At 40.0% G+C, this 25,530-nt stretch overlaps 1 long non-coding RNA gene across 1 annotated transcript; it reads right to left on the reverse strand.

The window, feature by feature from the left end:
• Positions 1-663: 663 nt before the first annotated feature.
• Positions 664-23,503, reverse strand: LOC104865015. Its single transcript, XR_781044.1, has 3 exons — positions 23,373-23,503; positions 2,192-2,307; positions 664-889 (listed from the first exon to the last, which is right to left on the reverse strand). It is a non-coding gene; the product is annotated as an uncharacterized LOC104865015 (long non-coding RNA).
• Positions 23,504-25,530: the final 2,027 nt, after the last annotated feature.

Below are 25,530 nucleotides of genomic sequence, written 5' to 3' on the forward strand. Positions count from 1 at the left end.
TTCCACTTGGGAGCTTGGCCCTTTTCTTACAAGCTTTTGGGAACTAGAGAGTGATCCACTTAAATGTACGCTGCAGGAAAATCACAGAGGTGCAGGATAGGGAAGTGGGAGAGGTAATAGGCTCTCTCCTTAGTCCAGAAGTTCTGTTGTTTGGTCCAGTTTTAACAAGAACGGTGTTGGGCATACCCAGTCTTGTATCCCACCACTCTTGTTATCTGATTAAATCTTTTATCCTCCACCCTCAATATCTTATCATGCTCACCTTTCTTCAGCAACAACCCTGTCCAGTCAGTTGAGCCAGAATCCCCTTTTTCCTGAGTGCCACCTTTTATAGGAAGTTCCTATCCACTGACCCCTATGCTGTTCTTCAGTTGCGAAACTTCTCTTTTCCTCAGATACTAAGATCAGACTGTCTCCAGCTTCGAGATCCCATCACAGCTGTCTCTTACCTATCCTACAACTTCAGCAAGTGTCCCACATAGCATTTTCTTTAACAACAGCCAGAAAACTATTGTGAACATAAGCGCAGAAGTCTAGGGCTTACAAGGCAGGCCACTGAACCGCTGAGCTAAATCCCCAGCCCAAGACTTACTTCTTCTTAAGGCCCTAACCATCCTAAGTTTCTTTCTTTATTCCCTTCCAATCACATTCCTTAGACCTGTGTCCAACCCTTTAGTCCTTCACTTTCAGATGGACAGTAACGCCTTACAATAATCCAGTGAGATAGAGATAAGGACCCCGCCACTCTGTTACAGCTAAAGATTGCCAGCATTCAGTGTCTTGTTCAAACTGTAGGAATGATAAAGCACAACAGGATCGCAAGTCCATGGCTCTGTAGATGCCTCTTGTGGGAAGTCTATGATCTTTGAATAATCATCCTTCAGCGGATCTTGGGAGGAGAAAGCAAAATGATTGTTATTTGCTTTTCCAAAAGAGCCGAATGCACAGGCTGTTTCAGGTGGAATACACAACATTAATGGAGAGAATATTCGGGTCAAGTAGTTCTCAGCTCTACCACTTAGCACATGTGTGACCTCAGGAAAACCTCTGTACCTCTCTCCTGACCTGTCTTCACTTTTGCAGAATGAGGATAACAATCCTGTCATTTCTACTTTATGAATTGTTGGGAGAATTGAATGTTGAAAGAATCAAATAATCAAGTGGATGAAAAAGCTTAGAGGACTTGAAAGTCGCTCATAACATAAGAGGTCTTCCTTTTGCACTCTAAAAATGGTCAATAATAAAATTAGTGCCATCTCGGGGCTCTGAAGATTGAGTCATAGTGTCCATTATGTATTCATTTAGATTGTAAATTAATTTTACCTGAGAGGCATAATGCATGTTTGATATGCACTTCACAAACTTTCTTTAGTCAGCGAGGCTCAGTGTCTTATAGTCTACTCTGGCCATTGTCATTACCTCACTAAACAATACTTTGAGAGTTCTGAACACCAAGGATAGAAGGGATACCTGCCAGGGGATCCTTTGGTCCATGATTCCTACTAATTGGTTCCTTTGTGCAGTTGTATGAGTGGGGAAAAGGACAAGGCTCTTGGATCTGCGACGTCTGAACTGACTCCTGCCAAGTGGCAGGGACAATTTTAGTGCTGCTGAGAATCTGACTGCTGTTTCCACCCACTCCCGCCTTCCCCTTCCTCCTGTCCTTGGGCTCGCAGATGCTGCCTGCCTTCTGCTCTCTCCTTCACCAGCCTCTTGCATATCCATGCCTCCTTGCACTGCTTTCCTCACTCCAGATTCTCATTACTGAGTTATCCTCTGTGTCCCTCCCTCCCATTATACACATAGTCTTAGGTTGCTTGGTTTCCCCCTGCAGACCTGTGCTGTGTCTTTTGTCACCCAAGGGATCAGAGGGGATTCATTCTCCTCTTGAACCCTTTCAATGTGAGCGATAAGAACCCTTTCCTTCATTGTAACCTGCACCTTCATTTTCCTTTCCATCTTTCCCCCGGGTCACTGCATCCTTTGATTAACTGGGCACCACCTCCAGGTGTTCCCACCTCCAGCACCCCCACTCACTAGACTGCACTCAGAGCTCTATGGTTTTCTAGGATTGATTTATTTCTGAGAGGTACCTAAGTGTGGGTTCCATACGATCATTGCATTCTATGGAAACAGCGCCCCCTGGTGGTAGGAGCATAGCGGCCTACCATGTGTAGCTCCTGTGGTATACCTTTTGGGTCGGTTTTCACTTTTCTTTTTTGTCTCTCACTTGCTGCTGTATTCATCTGAACAGCGTGTCCATCTGTCTTAACCGCTTTCTCATAGCTGTGACACAATACCCAGACCCTGCAATTAAAAGAAGGTGTTTTTTTGGCTCACATTTCAGTCCAGAATCCCCTAGCTCCATTGCAGGATGGCTTGGCACAAGGGTATGGCAGAGGAGTGTTGCTCAAGGCATGGCTGACAGGAAGATGAGCAAAGTCAAGGAAGGAGCCAAGGAAGAAGATGGACCCTTCCAGATCATGCCCACAGTGACCCATCTCTTCCATCCAGACCCCACCTCCTAATAGCAAGTCAGATATAAACCCCCTAATTCAACCACTTTCCAAAAGTTCCACCTAAGAGCTCGCACAGCTCTTGGAAACATCTAGATAAAACCCTTGATGCTATTTGCTCATTCATTCCGTGAATACTATTGAGGCCCTACAATGGGCAAAGTGCATTCATAGATGCTGGGAGAATAATGAATGAATCTGACATGGTACTTACTCTAAAAAGCTTACAATCTCTTAGAAAGTCCAGAAGGAACAATGAAACCAAAAAGCAAACATGCCAATTACAAACTGGCAAGAGACCTTAAGAATTAGTGCAAAATGCTCTGATAAAGAGTAAGAGCACGGGGCTTGCTTACATAGGATGCCCGGTGAAGCTTCTCTGAGGACACATCCCTGAAGGATGACAAGGTCTCCACTAAGCAAATGGCAAGGGAAGAACTTCAGGAAGCTGAATGAGTAAATGCACCAAAGCCTTGATGGGAAAAAGTCTCCTGTGCTCCAGTACATGAAAGGAAAACAAGTGTCCTGGACAGAGGGGACACCCGGAACAAGGGTGGCGAGGTTGCTTCCAAATCACCAACATCTACAGGCCCTCTGCACCCCGCTCTAAGTGCAATGAAAAGTCTTTCCCCCGTGTTAAATCTTGTGCCCCACCTTTGAGTTGTGTGTATTTTGGGACATTAAGTGGGATTAGCACAAGCAACTCAAACAGTCAAGCGTCCTTTAGCAGCTGTGTTCAATTCTGCTGTGCACTTCCACTACCCTCCTCCAAGACTGTGTCTCCCCACACCCAGCTTACTTTGTACACTGTTCTCCTGTCTCTGGGGAACTGAAATTAGGCTGTCATGGTCAGTGAGGAGTCTATGGTCAAACAAGAGAAATTGTGGGACTTGAGCTGAACTCAACACACAGCTTCCCTGAAGTTTATTCCCGCAGGCACCAACAGGAATGATTGTGTCCCTTTTGTAAGTGAACTCTGACTGCCTGTGGCTACATTCTATGCCTAGAAGCAGTGATGTGTGCTCCAGGAAAGAGTGAAAAAAAAAACAAAAAACAGGCAGGATGACCCAAGGATAGGATAGGGCTGATGCTAGAACACAGGTCTCAGACCCTGACCCTTTCATGCTGCCCTGGTTCCTTCATTCTGTGCAATACCACAGAAGCCTTCCAATAAGTCCCTGACACGTCTTGATTTCTTTAAGTTAGCTTGAGTTCAACTTTTGTGACTTATAACTAGGAACACATTATAAATGCAGATTCCCAGTTTCTCACAACCCAAAAGCCCATGCTTTTTACCTCCCTGAAAGAAATGCGTTTTAACTATAACGAGGGAAAGTCTGTGTTTCCAAGCAGGTTTGTCAGAAGCTTTCTACCATCGGATAACAGAATTTCACCATCTCTCAATTTTTTGAGGTTCCCTTTATCAGAGCAGCCGTTAAGGAATTGAAAGATCATAAGTCAGAATGTATGATGTCCCTAATATAGGACTACTGTACCATCTATTCACAGATATACAAATGTACATTTGTCCTCATATACACAAAAACATACTGGGGTGAGCTCCTAGGGACATGAGGGACAATCTTTTCAATTGTTGCTTTTATGACTAAATGGTAGAAATAGCATTTTCATCAATGTTTTATAAATGAAAGGCCTTTTGCTTAGGCTCGAGGTCAGTTTAGAGTTCTTTAAAACCATCTGGAGCACAATTTCCTTTCTTTTTAACAATTTCTTTGAGCTATTTTTCTCTAAGCTCAATTGTAGTAGAAAAAAAAAAAAGCCCCTAGAAACCAAGCCAAAAATCGGTGTGAATCCTGACAGCAGGCTCCAAAATGCCAAGTGGGAGAGAAAGAAATGGAAACACTGACTTTTTCCAAAGCCATATAACAATTCATCCTTCAGCAGATAGCCATGTGGTCTGAGGCATCTGAGCCTTGAGAGGCTGGCCCAGACCAGCAGGAGCAGTTTGTCTCTATGGCTGCAAGTTATCTTGTGCCCATCTATCCATCTACTTCTACTACTCTGAATCTGGTGACCTTTAGGTTTCGCTGCAAAATCCAGATGTTCAATCTGGCTTGTAACCCCCAAAGGACTAACTATCGGAAATATTGCAGAGGTACACGTAGATATTTTAAGCTGCAGATGATAAGTTAATGAGGAAAATGGCTTGTGAGCATGTTGGGAGGAATGATCTACTGCTAGATATTGGATTTTCTGGGTTTATTCTACTTTTGTGAATAAATGCTCCTGTTAATCCTAGATCTGCATTATATTGCTCATGAAGACAGCCTTATAAATGGGAAGGTTTTCCAGTTTAATAAAACCACTTATACAAAAATATTAACTTCCAAGTATATTTAGTATACACTAGTTATGTGAATTTCAAAATGCCTACTGATAACTTTTTCCTGTATAGGTCTTATGAACAGCAAGTTTATCCAGATCCTTTAAAATGTGTTAAGGGTGCCACATGCATATTAGGAGAAAAGAAAAGTCTGAGTTAGGTACGAATGCATATGTGCTGAAATAAGTGTTGGCTTGGGAGGTCGGTCACACAGCCTCCCTTTCACAGGATTGACAGTTGGCTTGGTCACTTTCAGTCTTGGGGAAAGGAGTTTCTGCACCTCTGAAGGTCCATGTGACTCTGACTGAATATGAGGTTCTGTGAGAGGCCACTGTGGCTGAGAAGTTGGCTCCCAGATTCTCTTTACCACCTGCCCACTGAGTAATGCCCCTCCTGGGAAGGAGCTTACCCTGGGAGCCAGAGCTCATGCCTGGGGTTAGGCTTTAGTGTCCGCCACCCATATCACCTCTGGTAAGTCATTTTACTTCTCTGGTCCTTTATTTATGAAAGGAGAATAATACTTGCCTAAACTCTGTCATCAGGAGATTTAAATCAGATAATACACGTAAAAGTGCTTCCTGTCTTACATAGGTTAGTGATCATTCTCTATAAAATAATGAACTCAAACTATGTTGGCAGAAATAACCTTCGCTTCTTACCCCTGGTTGAACTACCAAATTTTCCCATTCTAAAGAGCTCACGCCTGCATGTCAGTCAGGTGGTGGAAGCACATTCTTTAATGATATTTCCTCAAGGACTCTGTGTCCCCAGTTGGGATGGCTCTTCTGTGATGCAGCATGGCAAAAACCCAAGGCTGCCTATTTTGTATTTGCATCTGGTGGTCAGGTCTCTGCCATTCTCCTCACATTCTTATCATCTCATTAAAAGGGGCGTTCCTATGTTGCTAGGACACTACTGGCCTCACACTCATGGAGGAGACATGGCGCTGAGGACAAGATTAGCAATCTCTAGTACTTGCCTAAGGTACTACAGGGGTGGAAAGTATCTGTGTGGTCACCGTATCGTAATCCTGACACTGTCTCTTGAGAGAAATGCTATTTTCTAGCGTCTTAAATGAGAAAATCTAGGCCCAAAGAGGTTAGATGAGTTTCCCTGAGGGCTTGATTTCAAAGCACTCCCCCGAGAGCAGATTCCTGTGTCGATCTCACCAAAAAGAAAGTGGAACACTCTGGGCAGAGCCGTCATTGACAGGGAAGATCCGTCGCTGGGAAGCATGGGTAGGAAAGGGCCTGGGTTCATAATTTAGCATCTGTTTGTAGATCACACAGCTTGTTAAATAATAATCACTCCGATTTTGGACTTAGGCTTAAATTTAAGGCCTACGCCTGGAACACATTTGCTTTTGATTGTAGACAAGTCCTTCCCTTGAGTCATCCTTTCCTCTACTCCTAATGGTATTGTTAGTATACATCTTTCCACACTGTCCGGAGCATCAAACATTACAGAGCTTGTGAAGGTATTGGCAGTAGGCTCTCAGTGAAGGCTGGGTCACCTCCCCTTTTCCCTACTTGCATACTCAGTTTTTGTAAACCAGCCAGGCAGCTCTCTGTCTCCTCTCAAGCAGGCTGGGAGGTAGCCAGCTTTCTGATCTTAACACTGAACGTGTCCAGCTCTCCAGGCTTGAATCCGCCCCTGTTCACTCAGTATCAGTCCTACAGCCTTTAAAAATACTATTGAGGTTTTTAAGGGGAGTAGAATTGGTGCCTAGAGGCAAAAGATAAGGGAGTTCAACTCCACCCTCTCAGAGGAGTTAAAGATAAATCTTTGTTAGCCTTGCACAGTGGGCCTGGCAAGGGCTGTACTCAGATCACCATGCTGTTGTCGAAAACAGTGGTGACCATTTACATTTGCAATAACCTGTTATAGTTAAAGATACACTGATATTGATCTCCTTCAAAGTATTCTCCCTCGCTCAACCATACTTATCCCGTCTCTCTCGCCACCTTCTGAAGCAGTTCTGGAAGTCCTTTTTCATGTCTTCTCCTGTGCTGTGCTTGCCACATAGATGTCCTGGATCAATTTGTCATGTTTACCTTTCATGGTCATTTTGACTTTGGAGAAGAACCAGAAGTCACACGTCGCCAGATCCAGTAAATGAGGTGGATGAAGATGTACCTTAGTGTTTTAGGAGCCTGCATTTCTGTTGGATGGCGATCAGCAGCAGTCACTCCAGTTTTTGATCATATCTTACACAGATACTTAAGAAACAGGACTTCCAGAACTGCTTCAGAAAGTGGGAGGTACAATGGGATGAGTGTGTCAGAAGCCAGGGGCAATATTCCGAGGGGGATTAATGGCAAAGTGTCTTTACTGTAACAACAATTTTAAATTTATTTATTTGGTACCGGGAATTAAACTCAGGTCCTTATCTTACAAGGCAGGTGCTGGAATATCACTGAGCCAAATCCCCAGCCCAACAATTTTAAATTTAAATGTGTACTGTATACTTTGATCACGCTTTGTATTTCTTCCTCACTGGAGTTCTATGAAGGGGTACAATCACTCTAAAGATGAGAAGCAGGGACTCAGATAGGATAGCCAACTTGCCTCAGCTATCACAATAGCAAAGAGAAAAACCAAGGTTTGTGCCTAGTTACTAATGCTTGATCTTGCTCTAGGAGGTAACACCATGAAGACTCCCAACTACTATTAGCATTCATTTGCCTACTGTGTATGGGTCACCGTGTGTGGCGTGATCAAAAATTCCAGTAGTTCGTCCACCCACTTAAAATGAGGAAGTATGGGGGAGAGCAAAGAAGCTTAATTTAATAAGTTCTTGCAGAAGTGGGGAGCGGCTGGATCTAAGATAGAGAAAGAGGAAAGCAGGAAATGAAGCAACGCATCTACATTTAACCTCATAGAAAATTTCTCTTGAATAATCTTTGTGTCTCTTTCCTGCAAAATAGAGAAGAAAGAAAATTCAATGATTCTTCTGTCTTTTCTATTCTCTACCTGCATTTTACTGCTGTCTCTGAGGAAATAGAGACTCTGTAGCTCCTTTTGATGTGGGCCATAAGCGCCCAGACGAAGTGAAGGACAGCTACCTCTGCTTTTGCTCTTCCTGCTCAACTTCAGTAAGCAGCTACCTCGTCCCCAAGGGAAGTAGCCCTCACTGCTGATGTGAGCATAAACAGCCACCTGTGTCCTGTAGTGACGAGGGGAAGTCCTTGCTACTCAGGAGGGCAAGTGGACTCGCAGTTAATCAAGCAGCTGAGTGGACATTGTAGTTAATCAAATCAGATAGTGTGGCATCAGCTCTCCTAGAAACAAAAGAAGGGCAGAGGTCCCTAGTGGCACCACACAAAAGGAGTGGCTGGCAAAGAGGAATATCTTGGCTATGAATTATTGCTTGAAAAAGAAAGGAGGGGGAGCATGCTGACTCGGATTTTAATATAGACCAAGGCTATTTGAAATGTTCATGGGAGTTATTCTTGTGAGACAAAGTTGGCAGCGTTGGCAATCTGATTCCCTCAAAGAGAGATGATATCACTGAAAAGAATTGGAACCTGTTGTCTTGGAAAGTGAGTTAAGATATCTTTTTTCCAATTGTATGTCCAGCAAAGCCTGGATGACCACTTGGGGACCATGTGAAGCAGATTCAATCATTGGATGGTAAAGCGTGGATTAGAGTGACCTCCAGGCCCTTGAATATTCTAAAATCATCTAAACTCATATGAACACATTTGAATAAAGACAGCAAGACCATCCCCGGTGCCTGGTAGAGAGCAATTGCTCAATAAATAATTGCCTTATTAATGAGCTTATAACATGCATAATTTTAAAAGCACATACCTACAATGTGTTAGGCATTAGGTATTGTGGTAGAGAGTTTTATGCATCATTCAGTCTTCACAAATCAAGTGTGCATTGAACAAAATATCTCACTTTACAGATGAGGAAATTGAGGCTTGGAGGGCTACATAAATTTTCCAGGATCACACAGTCTCATAGGGTCTACAATTTTACTCTGCATTAATGTTCAGAACTTTATTCTGCATTATCATGATTAAACACATGAGGATGAGTTTCCTTAAGAGCAAATCCTTTTATATTCTGTCTCTATTTGCATTTCCCAATAGAACTTGTAGAGGAGAAAAAAATAAAAGATTTTCCTCACGTAAGGCAAAGTCCATGACGGACATCCCAAACAACAAGACAAGAGAATGAGACAAAATAAGAACAGATTTGTTGAACCCCAGTTTTATGAGACACAGGAGCTCTCCGAAATTAAGGATCAGAGATCTAGGAAAGACTATATTTTATGCCATCTGATGAAAATGTAGACAGCAGCGGATAAATGTAATTGGATGTAAGGGTACAGATAATGGCAATAAACCAAATGGAACTATGCAAGTCCCGTTAGCTCCATTTCCTCCCTGCACCCCTGCACCTCTGAGTGGTGTTCTTCCCCCTCAAGTGAGATTCAGGATGTCTGTTACATGAGGACCTCCAAGAGGAAAGGAAAGAGGTTAGGGAGTGACGTTCCCAGGTTTTATGGCTGCCTTTAGGCCAAGTTTACCATCATATCTGAAAATGTTTGCTCACAAGTGAGACTTCAACCAAAGAGTTGATCTCATTTCAGCAGAGAGTGAAAAATTGGCCACTCAAGCCTGGAAAGGATGGGGGTGAGAGGGACAGAGAGAGGGTGGTTAACAGGTGCAAGGATACAGCTGAAAAGAAGGATTAACTTCTAATGCTCCATAGCACAAGAGGATACCTACAGTTGGTAACAATTTGAATTTTCCTAAATACCTAGTAGAGAGGATTTGAATGTTCCCAAGACAAAGAAATGACAAATATTTGAAGGGATAACTATGCCAATTTTCCTGATCTGATCATTACACATGTTACAGCATACAGTACCTCATATATGAAAAGAAGGATTAACTTCTAATGCTCCATAGCACAAGAGGATACCTACAGTTGGTAACAATTTGAATTTTCCTAAATACCTAGTAGAGAGGATTTGAATGTTCCCAAGACAAAGAAATGACAAATATTTGAAGGGATAACTATGCCAATTTTCCTGATCTGATCATTACACATGTTACAGCATACAGTACCTCATATATATAATAAAAGATATTTAAAAGTAAAGGAACGAGGCTTAAGGAGAAAGGATAAAAAACTTTGGTAGGCACTTGAGTGGATTTTTTTCATCATTTAATCTTCACAAAGAAGCACATATTACTATTGACTTCCTTACAGAAAAGAAAACTAAACCTTAACCCAATTTAGTGGAGGCCACAAGAGCCAGGAAATAGCAAAATCTGGCTTTAAAGCTAGATGTTTAGCTGTGCGGGTGGTGCAACCCTATAATCCCAGCACTGGGGAGGCTGAGGCAGGAGGATTGCTGTGAGTTTGAGGCCTGCCTGGGCTACACATTGTGTTCAAATGCAGCCTGAAGTACGTAGCAAGACCCTGTGTCCCAAAAAATGTTAGATGTTTATTATTTCAAAATCCAAAAATCTAGAGCATTGGGGGAAATTAAAGAAACTATTTAGTTCACTACTTTGAAAAGAAATCATAGGTAAAAGCCTCTATCCCTTCAAGAGTGCAGTATGTTGGGAATCACTTTGTTTTTGGAGCTTTTCAGTGCACATTAGCACAGTGAAGATCCCAAAAATTCCTTCTTCAAGGACTGTTTGTGTTGGCTTCACATTTTCCAAAGGCTTCTGGCCGCTGAGCCTCTCCCCACTACTGCTGTTGTCATTAAGGGATCGTTCTTGTTTCCATATAATATACATTAACATTCCATGGGCCTTGGCTGATGATTTGTGAACCTCTGCTTCACTCAGCTTGTATGGGACAGTCAAGGTCATGGCGTAGACAGTCATCACCAACACTCTGTGTGTGCGTTATGTGCACCTGTGCGTGTGTGCGCATCTGTGGGTGAGAGAGAAACAGCTGTGTCTTGTGTGAGCCTGAGTCAGAGCACCTCCCCATTTCTCACTGGGAAGAGGGAACAAGTGAGCACAGATCTAAAATATCCGGAACATTTCACTCACTCTCTGTACACATGGGCTCAATACTCAGCCCCAATTTTTCTTCCTATCCTTTATCACCTGAATGATGCAAATGTGAATTTAGTGACAAATAGTTTTGTCAGGAAATGGCATTTTTTACTGAGATGGCAGAAGTAGGGAGGAGATGGGAGAGGGAGATAGAAACATGAATCTGCTTTCTGGTGAAAACAGATGATGCTGAAGTCTGAGATGTGACACAAGGTACTGGCCCCTGAGGAAAGCAGTCAAGGTAGTCAGGACATAGCCTCCTTGAGCCACTACGTAAGTGGCCCTGACCTATAGCCATGGATAGACGAGGGTCTGGTGAGGACATTTTAGGATTTCCTCTAGTGGGATACCAGATTTTGGAGATCCTGCCTGGTTATACCCAGGGACTGGTCCAAGCTCTGTGTCTCAGAGAGATGAGACAGACCAAATGACATCTAAAATTTATTACAGATTTAAAGATGTGCTCAAAATAGGGTGGATGTTTACATCTTAAAATTATTACATAAAAGATACATTTTCGCTGCGATCACCGGCGGCATGCGCGCAAGCTCCCGGCCTGCGCGGGAGCCCCCGGCCTGCGCGACAACAGAACAGGAAGGCCCCAAAGACCCCAGAGGGGGTTTTTTTTTCAGGTGCCTGCCTGCCTGCCTGCGATCACCGGCGGCGTGCGCGCGAGCTCCCGGCCTACGCGACAACAGACCCAGGAAGGAAGGTAGCCGCGCGGGCGCCCTTGAAACACCCACACGACCCCCCCCCCCGTTCTCAAAACTCCTGATCGGGCCAGTCCTTAGACCAACTCTGCAGAGGCATAGGTTCCCATGAAGGGTAGTTTTCTGAGCTCCGAACTTTGATCATCTTTAAAGAAAGGGCAGGGGAAACCTGTAATAGAACGGAGTGGAGTTCAACCCTGAGGGTAAGGAAACTAAAGTTAGGCTTTGTAGATTGTGTTCAGTCTCAGTCGTGAGGAACAGCCATTGGCTAGCTATAACCAGGGGATTGGGTTCCGCATATGACTGTGCATGTGGTATAATATGAGATCAGAGATAGCCTGAAAGAGGACCTTCAAATTCTTTTTCTTTCCCTCTCTCTTGTCTCTTTTTTCCTCTTTCCACCCTAAAATTTCTTTCTTTTTTCTGTCCTGTCTCTCCAACTCAGTCTCTTGCTCCACCATAGTGTCCCTCATCTCCCTTTTTATTCCAGTTCCTGAAGAACTCAGACTTCTTTTTTTATTTTTTGTTTTTAGGACGGGTTTCTCTTTATGTTCTTTTCTCCAGTCATTTTACCTCACTCATGGCTCTGTACCTTCAAGGGAAGGCAAGCGCCTGTTACTGTTAAGGGGATATATTCCTGTCCTTATTCCTGCACTCTCTCTATCCCCCCTGAACTTAATAGCTTTGTAAAGATAGTAAGGTAATTCTACAACCTCTGGATTCACTTCAAACCTGCTCTAATTCTTTCACTTATCTAATCCTCTTGTTCTAAGTCGAACCCCCCATCCTAAATGGTAAAGATGCCATATTGAAAAGAATATTCACTGCAAACATACTATGAGCTGCTTCTTGAAATTAATCTAATTCACATGAGTTAAAGGTGATACATTAATGACTACCATAAGTGGTCAGTTGGCAAGCTGTGCCTGATCCTATTGGGCTGCTGAATGTATCAATTGGGACAAAGAGTGGTGATTGATTTAAAGAGTTGTTTTCTCTGATATTATGAAAACGAGAATGTCTATGAGTCATTAGAAACTCAAAAGCTAAAACGCAACTATATTAGGAAGATTTAAGTAATACCCAGAAATTAAAGAAGGACAACCCAACAATAAAAATAAAAATGAGAAAACACTTAAGCAAGACACAAAAACAAATATCCAGTTCACCAATAGCAAATAGTAGGACAAATGAGGATGAAAAGTCTGATAGTGAACCAACAGGACTCCCTGGACCCATAGCACAGGAGGTAACAAAATTGATCAATCAGGCTCTAGAAAAATTCAAATCAGAAATAATTTCCCAGCTAGCCAGAGAGATGATGAGCAAAATAGAAGTCATGATTCGAGACTCTAGAGCAGAAACTGAGAAAAAAATAGATGAGCTCAAGACTGTGATAGAAGCCATGAAGACTCAGCATAAGAAAGACATGGAAACAATGAATGCCCAACAGAGGAAAGAAATGGAATCCATAAAACAGATTCAAACAGATATCCAGGAGATTAAAAACTCTATTGAAAGTGTACGAAACAGAATAAAAGATTGCGAAGATAGAATTTCAGATATAGAAGATAGGATAGCAGTCAGTGACCGTGAAAAAAGAGGTCTATTAAAAACAGTAAGGGATCATGAGAAATCAATCCAACAACTCCTAGACGATACAAAGAAAAATAACATAAGACTGATAGGAATTCATGAAAAAACAGGAGAAAACACAAATGATATAAAAAAGCTCTTCACAGAATTAATGACAGAAAACTTCCCAAACAGAAGGGAAGAATTAGACATACAGATAAGTGAGGCATATAGAACCCCAACTAGCCACGATCAAAAAAAATCTACACCTAGACATATAATAATCAAGATTCCAGAAATCCAACAGAAAAACAAAATACTACAAGCAGTAAGAGAAAAGAAACAAATCACATGCAAAGGGAAGCCCATTAGAATCACAGCAGACTTTTCAACACAAACCCTTAGGTCAAGGAGAGCCTGGAGTGAGGTATTCCAAGTCCTAAAAGAAAAGAATCTCCAACCTAGACTTTTGTATCCTGCAAAACTCTCTTTCAAAATAGATGGGGAAATAAAATACTTCCACGACAAAGAGCACCTGAGAAATTTCATGAACACCAAACCAGCACTGCAAGGAATTCTAAACAATATCCTAGAAAAGGACAACGAAATTCACAATAACATGAGGCCCAACAGACCAAATCAAATAGGCAAGGCAAGAAACTAAAAGGAGATGGGAGAAAAAGTAAAAAGAGTCAACAAATGGACAAAAACATGACAAGAATAAGTCAAAATATATCAGTTGTAACCATCAATGTTAATGGCCTCAATTCACCAATCAAGAGAAACAGATTGGCAGAATGGATTAAGAAGCAAAATCCAACAATATGTTGTATACAAGAAACACACCTAGTGCAAAAGGAAGTCCATAGACTGAAAGTGAAAGGATGGAAAACAATTCTCCATGCGTCAGGAGTCCAGAAAAAAGCAGGGGTAGCAATCTTATTCTCAGATAAAGTAAATTTCAAACCAAAACTCATTAAGAGAGACAAAGAAGGACACTACATCCTTGTAAAGGGAACAATTCAAGAGGAAGAGCTGACAATCATAAACATATATGCACCAAATATAAATGCCCCCAACTATATAAAACAAATATTAAGTAACATGAAAAACCAAATAAGCACTAATACAATTGTAGTGGGGGATTTAAATACCCCACTATCACAAATTGACAGATCTACTAGGCAGAAAATCAACAATGAAATAATAGAACTGAACCAAGCTTTGGAACACATGGACTTAATAGATGTTTATAGAGTATTCCACCCCCAAAAACCAGAATATACATTCTTTTCGGCTGCACATGGATCATTCTCCAAAATAGACCACATACTGGCTCACAAAACAGGTCTAAATAAATGCAAAAAAATTGAAGTCATCCCCTGTTTATTATCAGATCATAGTGCAATCAAACTAGACATCAATAGCACAAGAAACTATAGAAACTTCACAAGCACATGGAAACTGAACAACACTCTCCTAAACAATCAATGGATTACAGAGGAAATTAAAGAAGAAATTAGACAGTTTTTACAAATAAATGAGAATGCCAATACAACATACAGGAATCTTTGGGACACAATGAAAGCAGTTCTACGTGGAAAATTCATAACATTGAATGCCCACACTAGGAAAACAGAGCGGGCTCAAATAAACAACTTAACGATGAAACTTAGACTCCTAGAAAAACAAGAGCAAGAAAAACCCAAAGCTCGAACAAGAGAGGAAATTATAAAGATCCGAGCAGAAATCAATGCAATTGAAATTAAGAAAACGATACAAAAAATAAATGAAACAAAGAGCTGGTTTTTTGAAAGAATAAATAAAATTGACAAACCCTTAGCTAATCTTATCAAAAAAAGGAAAGAAAAGGCTCAGATCCATGCAATTAGGAATGAAAAAGGCGAAGTCACAACAGATCCGAAAGAAATCCAGAGGATCATGAACACCTACTTTGAGAACCTGTACTCTAATAAAATGGAAAACACAGAAGAAATGGACAGATTTCTAGATACTTATGAATTACCAAAGTTGAACGAAGAAGATAAAAACATTTTAAACACCCCAATCACAATCAGTGAAATTGAAAATGTAATTAAAAACTTACCAACAAAGAAAAGCCCAGGCCCTGATGGATTCACTGCTGAATTTTACAAGACATTTAGAGAAGAACTACTACCATTACTCTTCAAACTTTTCAATGAAATTGAAAGAGAAGCTATACTTCCAAATTCATTCCTGGAAGCAAGTATCACTCTGATTCCCAAACCAGAGAAAGATACAACCAAAAAGGAGAACTACAGACCAATCTCCTTAATGAATATAGATGCAAAAATCCTTAATAAGATACTAGCAAACAGAATACAGAGGATTATTAAGAAGATCATCCATCATGACCAAGTCGGATTTATTCCAGAGATGCAAGGGTGGTTCAACATACGAAAGTCAGTGAATGTAATACATTATATTAACAAAGTCAAGGACAAAAACCATATGATCCTCTCAATAGATGCAGAAAAAGCATTTGATAAAATTCAACACCCATTCATGATAAAAACCCTGCAAAAAATTGGAATAGATGGTCTATACCTCAATTTAATAAAGGCTATTTATGAAAAACCATCAGCCAACATCATATTGAATGGCCAAAAACTGAAAACCTTCATGTTAAAATCAGGAACAAGACAAGGATGCCCACTATCGCCACTTCTCTTCAATATAGTTCTGGAAACATTAGCCACAGCAATTAGACAAGAGAAAGAAATTAAAGCAATAAAGATAGGAAAGGAAGAAGTTAAACTATCATTATTTGCTGATGATATGATACTCTACATTGAAGATCCAAAAAACTCCACCAAAAAACTTCTAGACTTAATTGACAGATTCAGTAAAGTATCTGGATACAAGGTGAATACCCAAAAATCAATAGCCTTTCTATACACAAATAACAGACAGACAGAAAGAGAAATAAGGGAAAAAATTCCTTTTACAATAGCATCCAAAAAAATGAAGTATCTAGGAATCAATCTAACAAAAGAAACAAAAGATCTCTACACTGAAAACTACAGCACTCTGAAAAAAGAAATCGAAGAGGATATAAAAAAATGGAAAGATATCCCCTGCTCCTGGGTAGGAAGAATCAACATAGTGAAAATGGCCATACTACCGAAACTGCTATATACATTCAATGCAATGCCAATTGAAATTCCAACACTATATTTCACAGAACTAGAAAAAAGAATCCAAAAATTCATTTGGAACCACAAGAGACCTAGAATAGCAAAAGCCATTATAGGCAACAGTCACATGGCACCAGGTGTAACAATTCCCAATTTGAAACTATACTACAAAGCCACTGTGATAAAATCAGCATGGTACTGGCAAAGAAATAGGCCTGAGGATCAATGGAACAGACTGGAAGACACAAAAACAAATGCAGATGTACTCAGCTACCTCATCTTCGACAAAGGAGCTCACCATCCTCAGTGGAGGAAAGATAGCCTCTTTAATAAATGGTGTTGGAAAAACTGGATATCAACCTGTCACAGATTAAAATTAGACCCTTATCTTTCGCCATGCACTAAATTAAAATCCAAATGGATTAAAGATCTAAATATTAAAACAGAAACATTAAACTTGCTGGAAAGTAAGTTAGGCAGAACTCTGGAAGACATTGGTATAGGAAAAGACTTTATGAACAAATCCTCAGTAGCACGGGAACTAGCAGAAAGAATCAACAACTGGGATCTCATCTTACTAAAAAGCTTCTGTACTTCAAAAGAAACCATTAGCAGAACTAAGAGACAATCTACAATGTGGGAAAAAATTTTTACCAGCTGTACCTCAGACAAAGGACTATTATCAAGGATATATAAAGAACTCAAAACAATCAGTCCCCCCAAATATAAAGACCCGATCCAAAAATGGGCATCCGAAATGAACAGACATTTCTCATACAAAGAAGTGAAAGCAGCAAGAAAATATATGAAAAAATGTTCCACATCACTGGTCATTCGAGAGATGCAGATGAAAACAACACTGAGATTCCACCTCACCCCACAAAGAATGGCTGCTATCAAGAAATCACACAATAACAAATGTTGGCGGGGTTGTGGGGAGAAAGGAACCCTCCTCCATTGTTGGTGGGAGTGCAGACTAGTGCAACCACTATGGAAATCAATATGGAGATACCTCAAAGAGCTTGGACTGGAGGTTCCATTTGACCCAGCCATCCCTCTGTTGGGTATCTTTCCAAGAGAACTAAAAGAATCATATCACAGAGAAGTATGCGCACCCATGTTTATAGCGGCACAGTTTGTAATAGCTAAATCTTGGAAACAACCTATTTGCCCATCCGTTGGAAACTGGATAAAGAAGTTGTGGTTTTTCTATAAAATGGAATATTACTCAGCCATAAAGAGCGAGAGAATAGATTCATTCATAGGAAAATGGATACATATTGAAGATATACTCCTAAGTGAAATAAATAAGTCCCACATGTGTAAATACCAAATAGTTTCCCTGGTGTGAATATTCTGCAACAATGCATAAGATTCTAATAAGATTACTGACATTTAGAAATGGGAGGAAAGGAGCTAAAGGTGTAGGGAAGGTGTGATACGTAGGGGAAGAACAAAAAGGCAAAAGAAAAAAATGTGAGAGAATGAAAAGATGAAAATAAAGTGTTTGTAGATGGGGAGGGGAGGAGGGGGTGAAGGGAGGGCAGAGGTAAGGGGAAAAAATGAGAATCAAGACTTGCCATGTAAAGGTACATGATCCCAACAATGAATGTAACTGTACTGTATCCCTAAATGTACCAATAAACTCAATAAAAAAAAAAAGATACATTTTCATTAATCCCCTCACAATACTTCCCCTGGCTTCAAACATACCTCCTAGCACAGTTTACAGTTGACATTTATGGCCATTTCTGTCAAATAAAAAAATATATGGCCATGTGTTCTTATCCACTTTATTCACTGGATGTGGCCCTGTGTAGTTTCCAGTTTCCCACCAAATCCAAATGACTATGAAAGATAAAGACTTTGAAATGATTCAGGACACCAAGGCAGCCATGTCAGCACAACCAAAGATACTCATGAAAGAAAACTTCCAAAACTGCTTCAGCCTTAAGGGGTGGGATAAGCATGTTCAAAGTGAGGGTAAGTATTTTGAGGGTGATTATTGCTACTTGTCATGTGCAGTAATTTTTTTCCTTTTCTCATATTTATTCCTTCCCCTTCTTTCCTTTCTCCTACCCCTCCAACTTTCCCTTCCCCTTTGGACTTTTTCTTCCTATTTCACATTATCTACTATATATTTTTATCTTTATTTAATACTTTCAGCTTCTCACACAAGAGAAATTATTCAATATTTACACATGCGTGTCCTATTTATTTCACTGAAGAGTATGGACTCAATGTCCTTCCATTTAGCTATAAATGTCTCTAGTTCCTCATTCTTTATGGCTGAGCTATATATTCCTCACATTATTTAGTCTCCATTTAACGGGCAATTGGACTGTATTTGATAACTCCTCATATGTCTGGTGATTTGTTGATTTTGACCACCTTTACAAAAAAAATATTACTAAATGTGGAACATTACGGAATTTTTATTCAGAAAAATGCTTGGCAAATGACCCAGTGGTTGTTTTCCCAGCTTTTTACTAAGATTAGTTCATAAGAAAACCATGAGGAAAAACAATTACATCATTAGGAATAGATATATAGACAATTCAGAGTCAAGGTTTGGAATGCCTTGATACTAAACATAACAAATGGAATTCGTTTAGAAAAAAAAAATTATGAGTTTGTGCCATGGCCTGCTTCAATGTCATGAAACAGCACCATTCATAAAACAGAAGATGTTTCATTTCTTTTTTTAAAATTGCGTTTATTGGTACATTTTAGGTATCATCATTGGGATCCTGTACCTTTACATGACAGGTCTTGGTTCTCATTTTTCCCCTTGTCCCTGTCCTTCCTTTCTTCCCTGTAGTCCCTTTCAGATCTAACTAGAACCTGTACCCACAGGATTAGCAGTGCATATATCCCCCCAGCCTTTCACCTCTCACCTTTTAAACTCTGATACAACAACTGTAAGGCTCAGAGCACAGCAAGGACAACTAGAGGACAGGACTTCAGCAGAGCTCATTCTGCAAAGTTCCGTTCAAAAAAGAAGTCACTGAAGCTTGAGGCTGAGGACAGAAAACTCACGGAGAAGAGCAAATTGGGGATAGTCAATTTTCATACACTGCTTGGATTTATAGCACCAGGAAATGAAGGCAGGAAAGTAGCAGGATATTATTCACTAGTTGAAAGCTTGCCAGACATGAGTTTTGGGTGTGGAAGATGTGCCAGTTAAGATGCCGTCACGTTTTAGATTCGATAAGGGAAATCAGCAAGTGGAAGAAAGGAGGAGAAGGGCTGTCCTCCACTCTATTTGAAGATAAATGGAGAATTACTACACTTCACATTTCTTTAAGAAAATGAAGTAGAAGAAATGGTGACGATGGGAGAAAACAACTTCTACATATGACGCTTGAATATAATTGAAAAAATAAGAGAAGGATGGAATTTCTGTGGATCTTCATTCACAATTACAAAGAGTGGTGGAAGTTGTTTGACACAGTCACTAGAGAGAGAAAAAAGGCATAAGCCAGGCAAAACACAACCATAAAGGGAAAATAGAATGAGGTTAAGGGGCTGGAGTATGGGATTGAGATGGCTTTAACCAAAATAGCAGAGAATGTCAATGTCAAGGAATCTTAAAAGACTGATGGGAAGGGCATTTAGCTCAGCGGTTCGGTGGCCTGCCTTGTAAGCCGCAAGGACCCGAGTTCGATCCCTGGTACCAAAAATAAAAATAAAATAAAAATAAAAAAAGACAATGATGGCATTAAAGTTTATATTGAAGGAGAGTGGAAATGATTTGTAAGAAATGGGTCAAGAACAAATTTGTTAAATGTTTCCAGGATGTAGAGAAAAATACACACAAAAAAGGACAACAAAAATGAGAAAAAAGATGATAAAACTAAAGACAAACATAGATGACCAACTTGCAGATACTTACATTTTTCTAAAGGAAAAAAGAAAAGCAAAGTCTACTAAAAGTGGGAAAGGCTGCTAAATCAAAACTATAGTAAAAGAACACTTTCTGTACAAAGTCAAAGAAATGAGACATACACCTAGACATTTGGATTAAGACAAACAACTAGGATAAAGATAAAAATCATTTATGATCCAAATAAGAAAAACAGGTTTTCTACTGAGAAACAAACATCAATTTAGTTTGGTTTCTCATTTATAACCCTAAATGCCAGCAGACAAGAAAATAATGTTTTTCTTCCTTCAATGAAGAGTTATAGTCTCAAGAATTTTCTGCTTAAGAAGGCAAGGCAAATATATTTTCTGATACTCGGAAGATTATTATATATATGAATAACAAACATACCCTTCCTGATAAAATTATCTGAAGGTCCATTTCTATAGAAGCAAAGTTAGGAGCTGAAGAATGAAGGAGTTAAATATAGACGAACTGGCTTGGTCAATTCAACATCCCTTTGTGAGCACAAATGCGATATATGCACACACATACACGTGCACACATACATATATCTAGTGATATTGTGATGTAGTAACAAGTACGTATGTGATCTTAGGCCCCGATTCTTGGCAAGGAGCTCCTAAAACCCTTAGCATTTCTAGAGTGATAAGGGCAAGGTAAGATTCTCTCTTTTAGCCGTATGAAAGTCCTTTCAACCATAGCAGTTCATGCTAATGAGGTGATTGTGGAAGGATAGGAGTAGACTGCCAACAGAACCAACCTCTTGATTAGAGTCTCGGAACTTTCACTGTCCCCACCCACTTACCTCTGGAGAGGGGAGAAAGGTTGGGAATTGAATTAATTACCCATGGGCAATTCTTCAATTAATCATGGCTATCCACCAAAAAAACCCTATCCAATCAAGGCAACCACCAAATTAACCCTAAACAAAGGTATTCAAAGAGCTTCTGGGCTGGTAAACATATTTCGATGGCCCGCTATGGAAATCGCAGGAGCTTCCTATCTCCCCTTCCGTACCTCGTCCTATGTATTCCCTCCATTTTGTTGTTCCTGAGTCACATCATTTATACAAAATAATTGCTGTAAACAAATTCTTCCTGAGTTCTGTGAGCTGTTATAGCAAGCTGTCAAACCTGAGGAAAGGGCCATGGGGATTCTCTATTTTATAGCCTGTGGATAAAGCGGCCTCGTCTCCTCACTGACACTTGTAATGGGACATTCTTGTGAGATGGAGCCCTTTAACCTGTGGGATCAGGGGCCATCTTCAGGTTTAGTATCAGAACTGAATTAAAGGACACTCAATTAATGAAAGTAAGCTATTAGTATGGTGAAAAACACATTTGTTGTCAGAAGTTTTGGGAATGGAAGGAGATTATGATTGTGTGTGTCTGTGTAGAGTTGGCTCCCCTATACCTATGGGTTTTGCACCTGTACACTTAACCAAACCTTTTTCCTTTTAAGTTGATTACCTCAGATATTTTGTTATATCAATGAATGACTAACACAAAGGAATTTGGGTGTCTTGAGTTTTGGTATCCATGAAGGTCCCTGGCGTGAATTTACCATGGATATTGAGGGTTTGACTGTATAGAATTATATACATAGAGTTATAAATGATATCAATAATATGATTAACATAGCAGATTTCTAAAAAATCATCAATCAAATCTACATCTTTACAACCTAAGAATCTCTTTGAATTCAAGCACTTATAAAACACGAACATAAATCCATTACATGTTAACTCATAAATAGTACCAAAAATCCCAAAGAAGTAATGATGCAGCCCTCAATGTCTTGGTCCCTGACCTAATGCAATAATGTTAGAATTCAATAACAAAAGGCTAGACTATAAAAGTATCAATATATGAGAAACAGAATTTCCAAATAAATGAGGTGGCATTTCCAAATAAGTGTGCTGTTCAACTTAGGCAACCGCTCTTGTAAGTCTTTGAACCATGACTAGTTTTTGTTTGTTTTAATCTCAGAGGTGGGTTGGGTGTTGAAAAGAATGTCACATTGCTAGTTGAAGGAGAGGTCAGTTGTGAAATACAGAGATTAGGTATTTTTTTCTTAATGCCCTTTGTTACTAACTGGTGCCTCACCCTTCGGATCAAATTGCTTTGGTAAGAAAAGAACCTGGTAAAGCCTGAGAGAAATCTGAATCCAAACAGTCCAAAAATTTCCTATAGAAAGCACAGAGAATCAAGAAGCTTGTGTGAAATTGGATGTGTGCTTACTCTTGCCACCTGTCCTATAAATTACTTTCCTTCCTGCAAAAGATAAGGAAAACCTGTGCACCCTGTTCTTCCCTCCTTTTTTATTTATTTATTTTTTAATGGTACTGGCAATGGAACTCAGGACCTCGCATTTATGAAGCAGGAGGCAGAACCACTGAGCTAAATCCTCAGCCCTCTTCCCTGTTTTCAATAAAGCTATGGGAACTCTTTATTGTTCTTTACTTAACTAGGGAAACCAGTGTCTTGAGGACTATGGAACCTTCCCAGTTCTTTCTGGCTTCTATTTCTGACTCTTATCCAAGTTCTGCCTGACAGCACTGCCAGCAGTGTGGGTCACAGGCTTGTGGGATTGGCAGCCCCACTGAAATTCCCTTTGCTCTTCACAAGCCTATGATTGTGGGGTGATTTTGTCTCTGTCCATGACCTAGATACCCACCAGCTTTGTGCTGCAGGCTTTGGGTATTGTTTGATGGCTTTTAGCCCTATGGGGAATAATTCCTCAGAGTTTGTTTGTTTTTTAATAGAAAGATATGTTTGATTCTTAAATAGCTCTTGAATATAATACTAGTACACCCCTGGCATTGAAAATTCTGGAATTATTCCTTTGATGAACTATAATATTTAGACTTAAAAGATAAAAAATAATATTTCAAGTCAAACTTGAATTGTAAAACAAGGGCCTTGTTTCCTGGACCCTTTGCCAGGTCTCGGTAAGATGGGTGCTGGAATTCCTAAAGCAGAAAGTAGAAAGCTACCAGGACTGGATCTGCTTTTCTTATCTCTTAATACAGACTGAGGAACACAGTAGATACTTAGAAAGTACTTACTGAATATATTTGAGCCTACCAGGAAAACGTCCTGTGTTTTAGTATGGCCATACATACCATATTTTTCCAAAGCCTTCTTCATCTTGAACATTCTACCTTACTCCATACAGAAGTATCAATTTTTTCTTGATTTTTTGCATAGAGCAATATGGTCCATTTGGTCTTGGCTTCACACAGTTAAAGGAAGAAAAGTTTTGGACATAGTATGGACCTGTCTGAGACAGCACATGTAAACATTTAGCACAGTGATGTCACAATTCTATAAAGTTTGACATCAGAAGGACCAGAAATAGTCCCCACTGTTTGCATTCCAGTTCTCTATGTGTCACTTGTATGGCTTTGGATAATATTGTTTAAAAATTAGTCAAAGTATTGTGTGTGGTGTGGTGGACTCCTATTTCCATGACTACCTTTGCGGAAGAAATTTGGAGAGTGGAGTGGCAACAATTTTATGGGGTCCCATTTCCTAGAACTGAAAACCAAATGGAGGCCTTTGTTCTCCTAATAGAGTGTACCCTGTCTTCATAGTTAACTCTTGTGTTTTCAGTTCTACTTCCATTTAACAGCCAAGGTGGCCAATACTTGTTTTCTTAAAACAACTGGAAGGGTGAAAAATAATTCAGTAACTTTGCGTTAACGTTTAGAGTGGAAAAGAAATACTGCTACTCCTACTCTTTCAACAGACTCAGGAGGATATTTGCAGAGTGTCCTGTGATTCTCAAATTGTACAGGAAATAGTTTATGCAACATCACTGATCTGCTGCAAAAGTTGTAGGTTCATTCCAGTTTTGTGGGGAGCAGGGAAAGGGAAAAGGAAAGGATTGTTGCATATGGAAAAGCTTTCCACAGGTAAAGCTCTATGATAATGAAAGCCTGAGGTGTCCTTTTTATTGAATTGAACTAATTTTTTTTTCTTTTTTTGGTGGAACTATAATGCATTTAATCATCAGGGTAGAGCTACTCCCTACCTCACTGTAATGGAATAACAGCATCATAGCTAAATTCCACCTGTGCCATGCTTTAACCACAGGTTTGGCCACTGGCCTAAAATAGTTGGCTGCAAAAGAAGGAAATTAGACTGTGAGTAACTGATGTGATTAACCCATCTCAAAAGCAGGATAAACAAAACTACCTTTGGTGGAGATGAGGAGAAAGATCTAGTGGTTTTAGTAGTTATAAGGCTTGTTTTCAGCCTGAAGAAGCTAAAAAATGAACTTGGGCCCGCTGGTCAGAAATTCATCAGTAATTGAAAAATAAAATACCAAATCCAATTATGCAGCCTGACACAATCAAGATTTAAAGATTTCCTAAGATGCCTTGGGCTATAGCACACCATGGTCTCTTTTCCACAATTAAATCCTTCTAATGCAGGTGTTCAACGATGAATGTGATGCATTTGTACTGATTTGCAAACAAGTGAATATCCATCCATTCATTCTCTTACGTCTGAAAGCCTCTTTCTAAGTCAGGTAGTGTGACACTATTATACCCACTTGGTAGATAGGAAATGGAGGATTAAAAAAAGTTAGACAGTTGGCCTATGTCACAGGGCTAAGTGGCTGGCCCAGTTCTTAATCCCAGAACAATAAAAACAGTTCAAATGTACGAATACCTTGTTTTCAACACAGTGCCCTTTCCAGCCACATCTCCAAGTGCTATCCTCAGCCCTAGCATCAGCATCTCTTTGAGGATCCAGTAGGCTGTGGCCACAGTTCTGGCCCTATATTTCCACAAGTTTAATGTTTCTGGCCATCAGTTGTGTCTCTGAAAATTGAGTAAGAGCTGTTGGTAGACTTGCAAAGCTTTTTTATAAAAACCATTCTCTTTCTGAGTCTTCATGGTCACCATTTCTGCCCCAGGTAGTTAAGGGCTCCCCAGCTGTATACATGAAAAATATCTACTAGTTTGTGTCACCTGTTCAGCAGTGTCTAAGTGAGATATGTTTTGTAACTCTTTACTCAACATGAAGTCTCAAATCTAGAAAAGACTTAGTATATGTTAATTATAATATTTATTATGAAAATGAAAGGTTATTAGTGATAATAATCATGTGATACTAGTACAGATACACTTACTCATGACACACGATTCTCCAGATGCTTTTATATAGTTAGTTTATTTAGTCCCTGTAAAAAGTGAGTGCTACACAAGATGGAAAGTTGACATGGCCTTTGAGTTCTGTAATAATTTGGATCTTAAATATCCTCCAAAGTTC

This window comes from Fukomys damarensis, unplaced genomic scaffold (genome assembly GCF_012274545.1).
Source record: "Fukomys damarensis isolate Sample0158 unplaced genomic scaffold, DMR_v1.0_HiC HiC_scaffold_4, whole genome shotgun sequence".
NCBI lineage: Eukaryota > Metazoa > Chordata > Mammalia > Rodentia > Bathyergidae > Fukomys > Fukomys damarensis.